The following is a 12,687-nucleotide window of genomic DNA, read 5'->3' as shown; positions in this document are numbered from 1 at the left end:
TCGCCTGTTCTGTAGGGTTATGTGAGAAAGGTCCTGGTACAGGGCTATGTTATGGTCGTTGAAAAGGATTTGATCGTTCTTCCTAGCTTTATTCAGGATCTCCTCCTTTAGGGGGAAGCTCTGTAGACAACAGATAATATCCCTCGGCGGGGCTGTGTCTGCTGGTCTCGCAGCTAAGGCCCTGTGTGCTTTTACAAAATCAATGTCTGTCTCTTTAGGGCGTTCTAGTAACTCAATGAACACCGCTTGCAGGGCTTGTTTAATCTGGGCAGGTTCCACCTTTTCAGGGATCCCTCTCACCCTATTATTCTGTCTCCTTCCCCTGTTATCAAGATCCTCTAAATGCCTGTTCATGAGCATTAAGTGTGTGGCATGGGAGGAGACAGTGGCAGTCAGTTTACCCATAGCTCTATCTCTCGTGGCTTCTGCTCTCTCTGTGTGGGATAGCCAGTCTGATAGAGCTAGAAAGTCTGCCCTTAGGTCCGTTATGGCAGATGAAAACGTGCTTTTTATGTCGGCAGCTATTTTAGTCATCTCAGAGTATCTCAAGGGGTGGTCTGTGTAACCCGGTTCCCTTACCGTGTCCCCTGAGGCCGACAGGGAATCTTCATTGTGTTCTGCCTTACGTCCCATGAGCGCCATCTTGGCGCTCATGGGACGTAAAAATGTCGTATGGGACGTATGAATGTCTTTTCCCGATATTGACCTGTTATCACCTCTGTACCCAATAGACATCCTGTAATTCTTTAGAATGTTTTACTCTTCATGTCCCATCTACCCAATATACCCCACCCCCAGTCTGTGTCCTCCATACCTCTATGAACACCAGGCTAAGATCTCCTTCTGGAAATGCTAATATCAGTTCTGCTATGCCGTCTTCACAAATTGCAATGGCCTCTGTGATTGGAGGTGATGGGATCGTCATCTAAAGAACACAGAACAAAAGGATCAGTGTGAGATGACCGTGGTGATAGCTAAAAAAAATGCTTTAATTGCATACTGCCTAACATTTGTAGTGCAGGGATTCAATTTAAACCAACAAAAGTAATCTCTCTGTTCAGTAAACCATGTTTATTGCATCTACCCCCAAAATTTGCTAATTCACTGACATGTTTCACCCTCTGTTTGCCATTGAGGCAAAGATGTTAGAGAGGGGAAGGGACATGTACAGTATATGTACAATATTCCCACAATTCCCCCCCAAAAAAATTTGCGTTAAATTTATATATATATATAAAAAAAAAGTTAAGCATGCAGACTTCAAAGCTCACAGTATTTCAATAACAAAATGGGATGCCGTTACATTTTTCATATTATCAAGATCACAGTGATCATCAATTAGAAGGGCAGCTGAGGTCATAAAAGGTGGAGCACCACAACAGTGTAGTTTTCCACCAGGCTTTAAGATTGACCTGCCAGGGTTTTGGATTGTTCACCTATATAAGCACTGCAAAACAAATATCCAAAATACACAATTCAATCCATATGGGTTGGTTGTGTTATTGGTGCCTTGGTACTGAAGTGCAATACAAATAAAGTATTAGGTAGACATACAGTAAGCATCAAAATGAACGACAGATTGGACAACTGGTCTGCCCCAAAACATAGCCGGTAACCAGTCTTTACAAAGGGCTTTGAAAAAGCGAATGCATGTGAAACATGTAGTCACGGCAACCTAGAGCTTGCGGTCCACCAACCCACACAGGCTTCCTGTTTCCTTTGTTTTCGCACTGCACTGACACCACCCAGCTCGCCCGCTTTCAGTGGCCTTGCTTGGGCGCACTTGTGGCCACTGATGGGCCCGGATGGGTGGCACGGATGGGTGGCACTGATGGGCACTGATAGGTACCACTGATAGGTGGCACTGATGGGCACTCATAGGCACTGGTAGGTGACACTGATGGGCACTGATAGGTGGCACTGATGTGCAGCACGGTTGTTGAGGCACTGATTGTGGGCACTGATGGGTGGCACTGTGGGCACTGATGGATGGCACTGTGGGCACTGATGGGTGGCGCTGGTGGGCACTGGTAGGCAGCACTGCTGCCTATTGCTAGGTGGCACTGGCAGGGGGCACAGGTGGGCACTGAGGATATGCAGCAGCTCGCCGTAATCGGAACTGATGTCCCTCTCACGGCCGCCGGTGATCGGCTTTTTTTCCCTTCTCATGCTGTCAGCGCGAGGAGAAAAAATAGCTGATTACCGGCTCTGTTGACATCACATGACCAGCTGTCATTGGCTGACAGATGATCACATGTTAAGGGGTCGGGATCGACCCCCTACTCCGATCTGTGATCAGGCGAGTCTCAAGATGGTCTGAGATCAAGCTAGAGTATTTAGGGTTGGGTAAGAGATAGGTGTTAAGTTTCCAGAGGGTTTAGTCATGTTATGTGTAAGTTTTCTTAAAGCTAATGGTAATGGGAGCATGATCTGTCCAAATAATATTTACTGTGGTTAAATGCAAAATGTTTTGAAGTGTTCATTTGTCCATGAGAAACAGATCTATTCTACAGCATGAGCTGTGCACAACTGAGAAAAAGGAATAATTTCCCTCCACCCCAAGTTGACATCTCCACATATCAAATAAGTTGTTGTTGAAAAAGGGTTTGTCTTTTTGTTTTATTAAAATAATAAACATGTCATACTTACCTGCTCTGTGCAATAGTTTTGCACAGAGCATTTCCAATCCTCCTCATCCCGGGTCCCCCACCGGTACTCCTGTCTCCACCCCTAAGCTGTGTGCTCCCATAGCAAGCCACTTGCTATGGGGACATGCATGCATGCTCCCTCCCGAACCCTGCTCTGTGTGTCTTATGGACACAGGCTCGCTCCCACCCCTGCTCCCTTGTTAGTGGGTCTAGTTGACAGAAGCGAGAGCCATTTGCCGCGCCAGCTGTATCTGAGCCAATGAGAGGTGAGAGAGCTGTGACAGCGTCGGCTCTCATGTACATTGCTGGATTGAGATTAGGCCCAGGTATGTATTTGGGTGGGGCTGCGGGGGGATCTCCATACAGAAGGTTTTTTTTACCTTACTGCATAAAATGTAGTAGCGTAAAAAACCTTCTGCCTTTACAACCACTTTAGGTGATGGTTGGGAATTGTGCAACTTAGTAGTGAAATCAAGAGTTTCGGTGCATACAAACAATTTGCGTAGGTAACAGATCTGTTCCTCCTTCGGTGCATACTGTAGACACAAGGAATTGTATACATAATATTTTTAATTTCACATATCAATGTAACGTCCATTCAGGTCTTGTATGGAGTCAATGCAATGAAAGGACAGGGAGTACTTCAGTGCCACTTGGACACCATCATTTTTTTTGTAGTGCTGGAAGTGAAGACATAAAAGAGACTTTTGTGGCACAATTGGGTGGAATCTCCAACTAGAATATTAGTTTCTTGAACAAACAAAATGTCCCTATTAAGTCTGAAGAGCTCCGCCAGGAGTGATGAACATTTAAGCAGGTCACAAGGTCCCTTAGCAATGATAAATAATAATTTGAGTACCATTGTGGGCAGCAAATATGCTTACTATAGCAGAATATATTAAAAAAAGTACTGCATCTCTTCAGCAATGTTGCAATTTAGGTCCTTGCAAGAAGAGTTCTGTTCCAGGAGGGAAAGCTTCAGGAAGACCAATAGATCAAATGAGAGATCATTCTGATTCATCTGGTTTGCTGGAGGTGGATCTTGCAGGGAAAAAGACTGGTTAATGAACAAACCTTTGCTAGTAACAAAAAAAGAACATCCTGAGGTAAAATCCAGAATGTACAGCTAAAGCTTCTTCAATTGTGAAGAAAAGTGTGTGTTGTATAGAAAGAGACACAGTAAGGTCAACCATAGATGGTGCAAATTACTTTCCTGCAACCATGGTTTGCAGGAAAGAACTTTGCATGATTCCCCCCGTCAACACAGACAGTGCTGACATGGAATCCCTCCTGCTGAGCAATTGTCTACTCCCAGCGGGGCAGGCAGGGGAAGCTGTCCCCACTGGGAGAAGACAGTGATTATTGCTAGCAGCTGCTGAAGATAATCGCAAGTGAATCTGGCAGGGTTGACGGGTTGTACCCAAGTTGATCGATTGTTCCTGCTGAACCAGCTGAAATTTGAACCATTTATGGCTGGCCTAAGGCTGTCCTTACATTTTTCTTTTTCAATTTCCTTAAGATTTACCTTCAACTATGTAGTACAAGAACCTAACTGGTTGCATAAAAATTCAAAGTGTTCAGGTTTGACCTCATATTTGTAGCATGGCCCCCTTGAGCAGTTGGATCTCATTAGATCATATCCAATAAAGCACAGTGATGTATTAACAAACCTATTGGCTTAAACAGGCTAATGGTACTTGAAATGGTTGTAGGTAAAGGTGTCTATGTACAGTGTTCAAATAGAAATGCAGTAAAGCGTTCCCAAGGTAAAGGTGTCTGTACACAGTGTACAAATAAAGTAACCAGGGACTTGTAGTAACCAAACAAATAAAGTAACCAGTAACCAACCTTACAGACAGTGACCCGGTAAGAGACATCCTTCAGTGGATCCACCAGTGATGACTCACGGATGTGGAGTGTGGACAAACGTGGTGTCGAAATGCTTAATTGGTGCCACGTAGATGTCTGACCAACAGCAAGTAGAGTTAGGCCCTCCAAGGCCTGGCACGAATCACTTGAACACCGCATGGTAGGCCGCAACCTCTCTCTCCCCGTCACGGAGAGGTGTGCATAGTGCAAGGCCCAGGAAGAAGAGAGTGTGGGGCGGATCTCCTGTCTCTTTTATAGTCCCTCCCAGAAGTCTCCTCGGATCGTAGCAAGATGTGTAGTCCAGGTATATGGTTATGCAATGGAATCGCCAGTCAGAAAGACTACTAGTCCCACAATCCATTTGGTTGGGCTCACAGATATGATGGCAGTCACTGGCACCCAGCACTAGAGGGATACAACTATAAAAAAAGATGACGGGGAAATCGCACAATATTACAACTGTAGTCCACCATCGCTACATATTATTTGTTTTTGGTAAATCTAAAGGAAAGCCTAAGCGGCTCTGTCAGCTGGACTTAATGAGTCAGAAGTAATAGGGCTCCAGAGTTCGTAAGAAAGTAGGAGCAAAGCAGAGTTCATTCAGAGGTCATCTTGGAAGGGGCTGTTTATTTTAGGGGAGGAGTGTACGCAAGTTGTAAACCCCATTCTCAGGGTTTTCTGTCCAGGTTCTAGGGATAACATGTTGGTAATCTTCCCTTGTCTTTGGACTAATAGTTTAGTCAGAATGTCCCATTGAAATAGAATAGTGTGCTTACATAATGCTTTTATAATTAGTTTGAACCGTGAATTGAGGTCCACAAAAAGGGAGATACTTGCAAAATTCACAGATAGTTTTTTTCCTGGAGGCAAACATGGTGTGCTTCTTTTTATAATAAAAGTGGCTAGAACCTAGCCACCTAGTCCCTAGGTGTGTACTCAGAGAGAAATTGGTTTTGCCAAGTGATGAGCTCTATCTATGATGAGCTCCATGTCTGGTGCCTCAGAAAGTAGGGCTTTTAGTCGTTTTTGCAGGAAGCGATGTACAACAAACCCAGTATTCCACAGAAATTAATCAGTCTCAAAGATAGCAACATACACTATAATGTCAAAAGTACTGGGACACCTGCCTTTACATGCACAGGAACTTTAATGGCATCCCAGTCTTAGTCCATAGGGCTTAGTATTGAGTTGGCCCACCCTTTGCAGCTATAACAACTTCAACTTTTCTGGGAAGGCTGTAAAAAAGGTTTGGCGTGTGTCTATGGGAATGTTTAACCATTCTCTCAGATGCGCATTTGTGAGGTCAGGCACGGATGTAGAGCTCCAAAGGGATGGAGCTAAGGGGAAAATAATACTGGGAGTATGCTATAGGCCCCCTAACCTGAAGGAGGAAGTGGAGATGGATCTCCTATCACAAATTGGATTAGCAGCAAGGATGGGAAGTGCTATCATAATGGGGGATTTTAATTATCCAGACATAGACTGGGCGGAGGGAACCGCGCATTCATTTAAGGCTCGCCAGTTCCTTAATGTCCTGCAGGACAATTTTATGGGTCAGATGGTAGACGCACCAACTAGAAGTAAAACATTACTGGATCTACTGATTACCAACAATACAGACCTGATCACAGATGTGGAAATACGGGGCAATTTAGGTAACAGCGATCACAGGTCAATTAGTTTCAGCATAAATCACACAAATAGGAAACATAAAGGGAATACAAAGACACTGAATTTCAAAAGAGCCAACTTCCCTAAACTACAAACCTTGCTAAAAGGCATAAATTGGGATAAAATATTAGGAACAAAGAATATGGAGGAGAGATGGGTTTGCTTTAAGAGCATATTAAATAAGGGCATTAGCCAATGTATCCCATTGGGTAATAAATTTAAAAGAGCGAACAAAAATCCTGGATGGCTTAACTCCAATGTAAAAATGCATATAAAAGCAAAGGAGAAGGCCTTCAAAAAATACAAGGTTGAGGGATCATCCTCAGCATTCAGACTTTATAAAGAATGCAATAAGAAATGTAAGGGTGCAATTAGGATGGCTAAGATAGAACATGAAAGACACATAGCGGAGGAGAGCAAAAAAAAATCCCAAGAAATTCTTTAAGTATGTAAACAGTAAAAAAGGGAGGACAGACCATATTGGCCCCATAAAGAACGAGGAAGGACATCTGGTTACAAAGGATGGGGAGATGGCAAAGGTATTGAATTTATTCTTCTCCTCAGTCTTCACGAGTGAATCGGGGGGCTTCAGTAACCAAAACTGCAGTGTTTATCCTCATGACACAACACAGGAAGCACCTCCATGGTTAACAGAGGACGGAATTAAAATTAGACTTGAGAAACTTAACATTAATAAATCACCGGGACCAGATGGCTTGCATCCGAGGGTACTTAGTCAGGTGATTGCCAGACCGTTGTTCCTAATTTTTACAGACAGTCTATTGACTGGAATGGTACCAGCTGATTGGAGAAAAGCCAATGTAGCACCAATATTTAAAAAGGGCCCAAAAAACATCCCTGGGAATTACAGACCAGTTAGCCTAACATCAATAGTATGTAAAATCTTAGAGGGGATGATAAGGGACTATATACAAGATTTTAGTAATAAGAACGATATCATTAGCAGTAATCAGTATGGATTCATGAAGAATCGTTCTTGCCAAACCAATCTATTAACCTTCTATGAGGAGGTGAGTTGCCATCTAGATAAAGGAAGGCCCGTAGACGTGGTGTATCTGGATTTTGCAAAAGCATTTGACACAGTTCCCCATAAACGTTTACTGTACAAATTAGGGTCTGTTGGCATGGACCATAGGGTGAGTACCTGGATTGAAAACTGGCTACAAGGGCGTGTTCAGAGGGTGGTGATAAATGGGGAGTACTCAGAATGGTCAGGGGTGGGTAGTGGGGTTCCCCAGGGTTCTGTGCTGGGACCAATCCTATTTAATTTGTTTATAAACGATCTGGAGGATGGGATAAACAGTTCAATCTCTGTATTTGCAGACGATACTAAGCTAAGTAGGGCAATAACTTCTCCGCAGGATGTGGAAACCTTGCAAAAAGACCTGAACAAATGAATGGGGTGGGCGACTACATGGCAAATGAGGTTCAATGTAGAAAAATGTAAAATAATGCATTTGGGTGGCAAAAATATGAATGCAATCTATACACTGGGGGGAGAACCTCTGGGGAAATCTAGGATGGAAAAGGACCTGGGGGTCCTAGTAGATGATAGGCTCAGCAATGGCATGCAATGCCAAGCTGCTGCTAATAAGGCAAACAGAATATTGGCATGTATTAAAAGGGGGATCAACTCTAGAGATAAAACGATAATTCTCCTGCTCTACAAGACTCTGGTCCGGCCGCACCTGGAGTATGCTGTCCAGTTCTGGGCACCAGTCCTCAGGAAGGATGTACTGGAAATGGAGCGAGTACAAAGAAGGGCAACAAAGCTAATAAAGGGTCTGGAGGATCTTAGTTATGAGGAAAGGTTGCGAGCGTTGAACTTATTCTCTCTGGAGAAGAGACGCTTGAGAGGGGATATGATTTCAATTTACAAATACTGTACTGGTGACCCCACAATAAGGATAAAACTTTTTCGCAGAAGAGAGTTTAATAAGACTCGGGGCCACTCATTACAATTAGAAGAAAAGAGGTTTAACCTTAAACTACGTAGAGGGTTCTTTACTGTAAGAGCGGTAAGGATGTGGAATTCCCTTCCACAGGCGGTGGTCTCAGCGGGGAGCATTGATAGCTTCAAGAAACTATTAGATAATCACCTGAATGACCGCAACATACAGGGATATGTAAGGTAATACTGACACATAATCACACACATAGGTTGGACTTGATGGACGTGTGTCTTTTTTCAACCTCACCTACTATGTAACTATATGTAACTATGTAACTATATGTTAGACGAGAAGGCCTGGCACGCAGTCTCCACTCTAGTTAATCCCAAAGGTGGTCTATTGGGTTGAAATCCTGGCTCTGTACAGCCCAGTCAAGTTCCTCAACCCTAAACTTGTTCATCCATGTCTTTATGGACCTTACTTTGTGCACTGGTGCGCAGTCATGTTGGAACAGGAAGGTGCCATCCCCAAACTGTTCCCACAAAGTTGGGAGTATGAAATTGTCCAAAATGTCTTGGTATGCTGATGACTTAAAAGTCCTTTCACTGGAACTAAGGGGCCAAGCCCAACCCCTGAAAAACAACTCCACACCATAACCCCCTCTCTACATCAAATTATTTTGACCAATGCACAAAGCAAGGTCCATAAAGTCATGGATAAGCGCGTTTGGGGTGGAGGAACTTTACTGGCCTGCACAGATTCCTGACCTCAACCCAATAGAACACCTTTGGGATGAATTTGAGCTGAGACTGAGAGCCAGGCCTTCTCGTCCAACATTAGTGCCTGACCTCACAAATCTACTTCTGGAAGAATGGTCAAACATTCCCATAGACAGACTCCTAAACCTTGTAGACAGCCTTCCCAAAAGGGTTGAAGGTGTTACAGCTGCAAAGGGTGGGCCAACTCAATATTGAACCCATGGACTAAGACTGGGATGACATTGAAGTCTATGTGTGTGTAGGCAGGTGTCCCAATACTTTTGAAAATATAGTGTATCTTTTAGAGTGGTATCAAAGACAGACTGATGAGAGACAGGGATAATCTCAATCACAGGCCATGAGGTTATGTGTTGCGTATTGCTCTTAGTATGGAAGATTCTCCTTAAAGCGGATTTCCAACTAAAAAAAAAAAAGTAACAGTCAGCAGCTAAAAATACTGCAGCTACTGACTTTTAATAATCAGACACTCACCTGTCCCAGGGTCCAGCGATGCAGGGGAACAAAGCCCCGCTCATTTCCCCCTCCTCTCTGCAGCACCAACATTGTCACTGTGGGCGCCCGACTGTGGCTTCACGGCCGGGCACGCACTGCGCATGCGCAAGCATGTGCACTGTGCGCTGTGACTGGCCGGGCAATCATCTGGGACCTGTGACGTGTCCCAGATGATTGCCAAGAGGGAAGGGGGAGAGGTGAACTTACTTCCAGCGCTGTGGTGCCCCGGGAGGAAGTGGGAGCTGGAACCATCTAAAAAGAGGGTTTCCACTCCACCACCAAAAAAATGACATGCCAAATGTCATTAAAAATCAAAAGTGCTAATTTTAAAGGCTTATATGCAAGTTATTGCCATTAAAAGTGTTTGGGGACCGGGTCCTGCCCCAAGGGACATGTATCAATGATTTTAAGAATGCTTAAAGTGAAACAATAAAAATTAAATATTCCTTTAAATATCGTGCCTGGGGGGTCCCCTTAGTCTGCCTGTAAAGTAGTAAATTTTTCCCAAGTTTAGAACAGTACCGCAGCAAAATGACATTTCTAAAAGAAAAAATGTCATTCAAAATTGCTTGCGGCTGTAATGTATTGCCAGATCCCGGCAATATACATAAAAAATCATTGAAAAAAACAGCGTGGGTTCCCCATCGGGTCTGGTATGGATATTAAGGGGATCTCCACTTCAATTTTTTTTTTAAATGGCATGGGGTTCCCCCCCAAAATCCATACCAGACCCAAAGTTCCTGGTATGGACAGGGGAACCCATGCCATTTTTTTTCTTAATTCTGTCATAGGGCTCCCCTTAACCACTTCAATACACTATATTATATATTGTACACTGCACTATATACCCTGCACTGTATTATATATACACTACACTGACTGCACTATATACTCTGATCTGCAGTATATATACTATATGGACTGCACTAGATACTCTGAACTGAAGTATATATACTATGCGGACTGCAATATATACACTGCTGAAAAACTGGGCCTTAGGTGTTGGGCGCAGGAACGGCCCCTGCTGTTAAATATTATTTCAAAAATTGTAATTATATGCCCCTGTTAAACAGGGGCAGAAACATTGGGCCTTAGGTGTTGGTGGTGCCAGGACACGGTAACCCCTCACAGGTACTCTTGTTGGGCACAGGAACAGTCCCTGACGTTGTTAAATACTGTTTCAAAAATTGTAATTACATGGCCCTGTTAAACAGGGGCAGAAACATTGGGCCTTAGGTGTTGGTGGTGCCAGAACATGGTAACCCCTCAAAGTTATTCTTGTTGGGTGCAGGAATGGGCCCTGCTGTTAAATATTATTTCAAAAAATGTAATTACATGCCCCTGTTAAACAAGGGCAGAAAAATTGGGCCTTGGGTGGTGGTGGTGCCCTAAACCAAAAATATTGTTGGAAGCTAGCATCACCATGATTGAGGAGGAAAAGGATAGGCAGAATAGGCAGTCTTCAAGGGATCCGAGATTAAGAAAAAAATCAATCAGTTACATCAACAACAGGTGCTTGATAGCTGCTGGTCCAGGACTGATTCATTTTTATAAATGTGAGCCTATCAACGGAGTCTGTGGACAGGTGCACTCTTTGATCCGTTTTGGGGGTCCGTTTTAGGGTCCTTTTGCAGGGTTTGCAAAATCAGGGAAGCCATGCTGCGTAAGTTTGCAGAGGCATTCAATTCTGAGTCCTCTGGGTCACTAAGGATCACAATATCTGTAACTATCTATTAACCTTCTATGAGGAGGTGAGTTGCCATCTAGATAAAGGAAGGCCCGTAGACGTGGTGTATCTGGATTTTGCAAAAGCATTTGACACAGTTCCCCATAAACGTTTACTGTACAAATTAGGGTCTGTTGGCATGGACCATAGGGTGAGTACCTGGATTGAAAACTGGCTACAAGGGCGTGTTCAGAGGGTGGTGATAAATGGGGAGTACTCAGAATGGTCAGGGGTGGGTAGCGGGGTTCCCCAGGGTTCTGTGCTGGGACCAATCCTATTTAATTTGTTTATAAACGATCTGGAGGATGGGATAAACAGTTCAATCTCTGTATTTGCAGACGATACTAAGCTAAGTAGGGCAATAACTTCTCCGCAGGATGTGGAAACCTTGCAAAAAGACCTGAACAAATGAATGGGGTGGGCGACTACATGGCAAATGAGGTTCAATGTAGAAAAATGTAAAATAATGCATTTGGGTGGCAAAAATATGAATGCAATCTATACACTGGGGGGAGAACCTCTGGGGAAATCTAGGATGGAAAAGGACCTGGGGGTCCTAGTAGATGATAGGCTCAGCAATTGCATGCAATGCCAAGCTGCTGCTAATAAGGCAAACAGAATATTGGCATGTATTAAAAGGGGGATCAACTCCAGAGATAAAACGATAATTCTCCTGCTCTACAAGACTCTGGTCCGGCCGCACCTGGAGTATGCTGTCCAGTTCTGGGCACCAGTCCTCAGGAAGGATGTACTGGAAATGGAGCGAGTACAAAGAAGGGCAACAAAGCTAATAAAGGGTCTGGAGGATCTTAGTTATGAGGAAAGGTTGCGAGCGTTGAACTTATTCTCTCTGGAGAAGAGACGCTTGAGAGGGGATATGATTTCAATTTACAAATACTGTACTGGTGACCCCACAATAAGGATAAAACTTTTTCGCAGAAGAGAGTTTAATAAGACTCGGGGCCACTCATTACAATTAGAAGAAAAGAGGTTTAACCTTAAACTACGTAGAGGGTTCTTTACTGTAAGAGCGGTAAGGATGTGGAATTCCCTTCCACAGGCGGTGGTCTCAGCGGGGAGCATTGATAGCTTCAAGAAACTATTAGATAATCACCTGAATGACCGCAACATACAGGGATATGTAAGGTAATACTGACACATAATCACACACATAGGTTGGACTTGATGGACGTGTGTCTTTTTTCAACCTCACCTACTATGTAACTATATGTAACTATGTAACTATATGTTAGACGAGAAGGCCTGGCACGCAGTCTCCACTCTAGTTAATCCCAAAGGTGGTCTATTGGGTTGAAATCCTGGCTCTGTACAGCCCAGTCAAGTTCCTCAACCCTAAACTTGTTCATCCATGTCTTTATGGACCTTACTTTGTGCACTGGTGCGCAGTCATGTTGGAACAGGAAGGTGCCATCCCCAAACTGTTCCCACAAAGTTGGGAGTATGAAATTGTCCAAAATGTCTTGGTATGCTGATGACTTAAAAGTCCTTTCACTGGAACTAAGGGGCCAAGCCCAACCCCTGAAAAACAACTCCACACCATAACCCCCTCTCTACATCAAATTATTTTG

The sequence above is a fragment of the Aquarana catesbeiana genome, linkage group LG03 (genome assembly GCF_042186555.1).
Source record: "Aquarana catesbeiana isolate 2022-GZ linkage group LG03, ASM4218655v1, whole genome shotgun sequence".
NCBI classification, from domain to species: domain Eukaryota; kingdom Metazoa; phylum Chordata; class Amphibia; order Anura; family Ranidae; genus Aquarana; species Aquarana catesbeiana.
Note: the sequence above shows the minus strand (reverse complement) of the source record.